A 6,912-nucleotide genomic window follows, 5' to 3' on the forward strand; every position below is an offset into this window, starting at 1 on the left:
CAGAACAAATCTTAGTAGCTAGAGCAATGTCAGTGGTAGTTCAGTCTCCATTGTACTGGATGAATCACCACGCTGAAATAAAAACAGATACGCTGAAGGTACAGGAGGAAAATAAAATACCTCGCTTAGACAAAAATGATCATAGCAGATGGAACAATGCTGTAGGAATTTCACGGCAAAATCCAGTTCCATTACACTAGATTAAATCCTCTAAGAGGTTAAAGCAGATACAATGAAGTTGCTTGTGCAAGAAAAAATGACCACGTTAATCAAACAACTCTTAGCAGATAGAGCAATGTCGGTAGAAGTACAGTTTCTGTTGTACTTGCTCAGAGAGCACGACGAAATAAAAGCAGGTACACTGAGGTTGAATGAGGAAGAATAATATACCCCTCTTGGAAAGAAGGTCCTCAGCAGAAATAGAAATGCCGTAGGAAGTTCAACTGCAAAATCCAGTATCCATTACAATGGATGAAATCCTCAAAGAAGTAAAACCAGATACCTTTAAGTAGCTTGTGGTAGGATAAATGACCACGTTTACACAGGACAAATCTTAGTAGATAGAGCAATGTCAGTGGTAGTTCCGTCTCCGTGGTACTGGATGAAGCACTAGGCTGAAATAAAAGCAGGTACACTGAAGTTCCAGTAGGAAGAATAAAATACTCCGCTTCAACAAAGAAGTTCATACCCGATAAAACAATGCTGTAGTAATTGGAAGGAAAAATCCAGTACCCATTATACTGGATGAAATCCTCCAAGAAGTAAAAGCAGTTACCTTGAAGATACTTGTGGAAGAATAAACGCCCAGGTTGACCGAACAACTCTTAGCACATAGAGCAATGTCGCTGGAAGTACAATCTCCATTGTACCTGCTCCGAGACCACGACGAAAGAAAAGCGGGTACACTGAAGTTGAACGATGAAGAATAATACACCCCACTTAGAAAGAAGCTCCTCAGCAGAAAAAGCAATGCCGTAGGAAGTTCAACGGCAAAATCCAGTCCATTACACTGGATGAAAACCTCCAAGAAGTTAAACCAGATACATTGAAGTTGCTTGTGGTAGAAGAAATGACCACGTTTACACAGGACAAATCTAAGTAGATAGAGCAATGTCAGTGGTAGTTCAGTCTCCGTTGTACTGGATGAAGCACCACGCTGAAATAAAAGCAGGTACACTGAAGTTGCAGGAGGAAGAATAAAATGCCCTGCTTAGACAAGAAGGTTCTTAGCAGAAAGAGCAATGTCGTAGAAATTTGAACGGCAAAATCCAGTTTCCATTACACTGGATAAAATCTTCCAAGAAGTAAAACCAGATACGTTTAATTAGCTTGTGGTAGAAGAAATGACCACGTTTACACAGAACAAATCTTAGTAGATAGAGAAATGTCAAGGTACTTCAGTGTCCGTTTTACTTGATGAAGCACCACGCTGAAATAAAAGCAGATACACTGAAGTTGCAGGAGGAAGAATAAAATACCCCCCCTTAGACAAAAAAGTTCATAACATATAGAACAATGCTGTAGGAATTTCAAGACAAAATCCAGTACCCATTACACTGGATGAAATCATCCAAGAAGTAAAAGCAGATACATTGAAGTTGCATGTGGAAGAATAAAGGACCATGTTTAAACAGAACAAATCTTAGCAGTTAGAGCAAAGTTGGTGGATGTTCAGTCTCCGTTGTACTGTATCACGCACTGCGAATGAATACAACCAGATACATTGAAGTTACCCGAGGAAGAGTAAAATATCCCGCTTCGAAAAAAATGTTCTTAGCAGAAATAGCAATGACATAGGAAGTTCAACGGCAAAATCCAGTATCCATTACACTGGATGAAATCCTCCCAGAAGTAAAAGCAGATACCTTGAAGTTGCATGTTTAAGAATAAATGACTACGTTCAGACATAACAAATCTTAGCAGTTAGAGAAATATCGGGAAGTACAGACTCCTTGTACTGGATGAAAGACCATGACGAGAGAAAAGCTGGTACACTAAAGTAGCATGAAATAGTTTAAACTACCCCCCCTTAGACTGAAGACCATAGCAGATATTACAATGCTGCAGGCAATGTCAGTGGTAGGTCAGTCTCCGTTGTACTGGATGAAGCACAACGCTGAAATAAAAGAAGATACACTGAAGTTGCAGGAGGAAGAATAAAATACCTCTCTTCCACAAAAATGTTCTGAGCAGATAGAATAAGGCCAGGGAAGTTCAACGTAAAAATCCAGTATCCATTACATTGATGAAATCCTCCAAGAAGTAAAAGCAGATACCTTGAGTTGCATGTGGAAGAATAAATGACTATGTTCAGACATAACAAATGTTAGGAGTTCGAGCAATATCGGTGGAAGAACAGTCTCCGTTGTACTGGATCAAAGACGACGACGAAAGAAAAGCAGGTACCCTAAAGTTGCATGAGGAAATTTATAATACCCCCCTTAGACAAAATAGTTTTTATCAGATAGAACAAGGATGAGGGAAGTTCAACGCAAAAATCCAGTATCCATTACACTGGATGCAATCCTCCAAGAAGTAAAAGCAGATACATTGAAGTTGCATGTGGAAGAATAAATGACTACGTTCAGAAATAACAAATCTTAGCAGTTAGAGCAATGTCGGTGGACGTAGGATCTCCGTTGTACTTGATCAAAGACCACGATCAAAGACCACGATGAAAGAAAAGCAGGTACACTAAAGTTGCATGAGGAAATTTAAAATACCCCCTTAGACAAAAAAAAATTTTAGGAGATAGAACAAGGACGATGGAAGTTCAACGCAAAAATCCAGTATCCATTACACTGGATGAAATCCTCCCAGAAGTAAAAGCACATACATTGAAATTGATGTGGAAAAATAAACAACCACGTTAACTGAACAACTCTTAACAGATAGAGCAATGTCGGTGGAAGTACAGTATGCGTTGTACTTGCTCAGAGATGACGATGTAATAAAAGCAGGTACATTGAAGTTGAATGAGGAAGAATAAAATACCGCGCTTAGTAGAAAGAGCAATGCTGTAGGAAGTTCAACGGCAAAATCCAGTATCCACTATACTGGATGAAAACCATCCTAGAAGTAAAAGCAGATACATTGAAGTTGCACGTGGAAGAATAAATGACTACATTCAGACATAACAAATCTTAGCAGTTAGAGCAATGTCGGTGTAAGTACAATCTCCATTGTACTGGATCAAAGACTACGACAAAAGAAAAGCAGGTACACTAAATTTGCATGAGGAAACTTTCTTAATAAGGACAAAGAATCACAACAAATCAGAGAAAGGCTGGATAAGTGGGACTGCATTAAACTGCAGAGCTTTTGTATGGCAAAGGACATAGCTAGTCAATTAATTAGGAAGCCTACAGAGTAGGAGAAGATCTTCACCAACCAAACAATGGACAAAGGCCTCATATCTAAAATATATCAACAGCTCAAAAAATTGAATCACTCCAAAACTAATCTCCAAAGTAACAACCATCCCATTAAAAGATGGGCCAAAGACTTAAAGAGAGTCTTCTCTGAAGAAGAAACAAAAATGGCCTATAGACATATGAAGAAATGCTCAACATCTCTGGTCATAAAAGAAATGCAAATCAAAAGAACCCTAAGATTCCTCCTCTCTCCAGTTAGAATGGCCAAGATCAGGAAAATGAATAATAACAGATGCTGGAGGGGATGTGGCCAGGAGGGATCACTACTACACTGTTGCTGGGAGTGCAAACTCGTTCAACCACTATGGAAAGCAGTGTGGCAGTGCCTCAAAAGGCTAAACATAGAGCTTCCCTATAACCCAGCAATTCCACTACTTGGCATTTACCCAACCATCCAGAAACAAGGACATACTAAATCCACTAGCACAACAATGTTCATTGCAGCACTATTCACCATAGCAAAGATATTGAACCAACCTAGATGTCCCTCAGTTGATGAGTGGATCAACAAGTTGTGGTATTTGTACACAATGGAATTCTATGCTGCTGTCAGAAAAATGACATTGACCCATTTGTTAGGAAATGGAAAGACTTAGAAAAAAATCCTATTAAGTGAAGTAAGCCAGACTCAAAGGAACTTAGGCTCAATGGTTTCCCTCATTTGTCATAATCAATAGAAACCTTGGGCTCTCCTAGCAGAGATCTGCAATACAGCAAAATCTTGATACATAAGGCCATATAGTATGAAGCTAATTGAAAGGACCTCCAGGATATTGAAAGTAAAGCCATATAACGAATGATTGTTGTCCTTAATCTGCTGTTACCTCTCATCTCCTTTGCTGTCCCTTGGGTATCTCATATTGTTACAGTGTCTCACTTTGTTATCTGATACATTGAATTTATTTGTATTTGGTTATTTGAAATTTGATAGTGAAGGGGGAAAACCAAGACGGAGGTGGGGGGATTGGGGGGCAGGGGGAGGGTAATGGGTACCAGGACATGTGAAAGGGTATCAATGTAAGTGAATTAATGCAACTTGTATCTGGCAAATATCATGTAACCCTTTTATTAATTACAATAAAAAATATATTAAAAAAAAGAAATCTTCGTAGTTAGAACAATGTCGGTGGAAGTAAAATCTCCGTTGTACTGGATCAAAGACCATGAAGAAAGAAAAGCATGTACCAAAGTTGCATGAGGAAATTTAAAAAACCCACTTAGACAAAAAAGTTTTTAGCAGATAGAAGAAGGACAAGGGAAGTTCAATGCACAAATCCAGTATCCATTATACTGGATGAAATCCTCCAGAAGTAAAGTAGATACCTTGAAGTTGCATGTGGAAGAATAAAGGACCACTTTAACCGAACACATCTTAGCAGATAGAGCAATGTCGGTGGAAGTACAGTCTCCTTTGTACTTGCTCAGAGATCACACCGAAATAAAAGCAAGTACACTCAAGTTGAATGAAGAAGAATTAAATACCCCGCTTAGACAAGAAGGTTCTTAGCAGAAAGTGCAATGCCGTAGGAAGTTCAACGGCAAAATCCAGTATCCATTACACTGGATGAAATCCTCCAAGATGTAAATCCAAATACATTGAAGTTGCTTGTGGTAAAATAAATGACCACGTTTACACAGAACATATCTTAGCAATGGAAAGACTTAGAAAAAATCATATTAAGTGAAGTAAGCCAAACTCAAAGGAATTTAGGCTCAATGGTTTCCCTCATTCGTCATAATCAGTAGAAACCTTGGGCTGTACTAGCAGAGATTTGCAATAGAGCAAAATCTTGATACATAAGGACATATAATGTGAAGCTAATTGAAAGGACCTCCAGGATAGTGAAACAAAAGCCATATAATGAATGATTGTTGTCCTTAATGTACTATGTTGTCTCTCATCTCCTTTGCTGTCCCTTGGTTATCTCATATTGCTATAGTATCTCACTTTGTTATCTGATTTATTGAATTTATTTGTATTTGGATATTTGAAATTTGATAGGGAAGGGGGGAAAACCAAGACGGGTGGGGGTGTGGGGGGGAGGGATACGGGTACCAAGACATGTGAAAGGGTATCAATGTATGTGAATTAATGCACCTTCTATCTGGCAAATATCATGTAACCCTTTTACTAATTACAATAAAAAAATAAAAAAACAACATATCTTAGCAGATAGAGCAATGTCGGTGGAAGTACAGTCTCCGTTGTCCTGTATCAAGGATCACGATGAAAGAAAAGGAGGTACACAAAAGTTTCATGAGGAAATTTATAATACACCGCTTTGACTAAAAAGATAATAGCAGATAGAAGAACGCGGTAGGAATTTCAAACCAAAACCCAGTACCCATTACACTGGATGAAATATTGCAAAAAGTAAAAGCAGATACATCGAAGGTGCTCGTGGAAGAATAATTGATCACTTTTGCACAGAACAAATCTTAGCAGAGAGAGCAATGTCAGTGGAAGTACAGTCTCCATTGTATTGGATGAAGCACCTTGCTGAAATAAAAGCAGATACACTGAAATTGCAGGAGGAAGAATAAAATACCCTGCTTAGACAAAAAAGATCCTAGCATGTAGAACAGTACTGTAGGAATTTCAGGTCAAAATCCAGTACCAATTACACTGGATGAAATCCTCCAAGAAGTAAAAGCAAATACAGTGAATTTGCTTGTGGGATAATAAATGACCATGTGTACACAGACAAATCTTAGCAGATAGAGCAATGTCGGTGGAAGTAGAGGCTCCGTTGTACTCGATCAATACCACACTGAAATGAAAGCAGATACACTTACGTTGCATGAGGAAGGAAAAAACCACACCGCTTAGACGAATAAGTTCTTAGCAGATAGAATAATGCCAAAGGAAGTTCAATGCCAAAATCCAGTATCCATTACACTGGATGAAATATTCCAAGAAGTAAAAGCACATACATTGAAATTGCTTGTGGTAGAATAAATGATCACGTTTACACAGAATGAATCTTAGCAGATACAGCAATGTCGGTGGAAGTACAGCCTCCGTTGTCCTGTATCAAGGATCAAGATGAAAGAAAGCAGGAACACAAAAGATTCATGAGGAAATTTATAATACCCCGCTTAGACAAAAAAGATTATAGCAGATTGAACAAAGCAGTAGGAAATCCTCCAAGAAGTAAAAGCAGATACATTGAAGTTGCATGTGGAAGAATAAATGACCACGTTTAGACAGAACAAATATCAGCAGTTAGAGCAGTGTCAGTGGTAGTACAGTCTGAGTTGTACTGGATCAAGGACCACGCTGAAATAAAAGCAGATATACTTAAGTTCCATGAGGAAGAATAAAGCACACCGCTTAGACAAATAAGTTCTTAGCAGACAGAACAAGGCCGAGGGAATTTCAACGCAAAAATCCAGTATCCATTACGCTGGATGAAATCCTCCAAGAAGTAAAAGCAGATACATTGAAGTTGCATGTGGAAGAATAAATGACTACATT

This window comes from Megascapheus bottae, chromosome 4 (genome assembly GCF_031878675.1).
Source record: "Megascapheus bottae isolate mThoBot1 chromosome 4, mThoBot2.hap1, whole genome shotgun sequence".
NCBI lineage: Eukaryota > Metazoa > Chordata > Mammalia > Rodentia > Geomyidae > Megascapheus > Megascapheus bottae.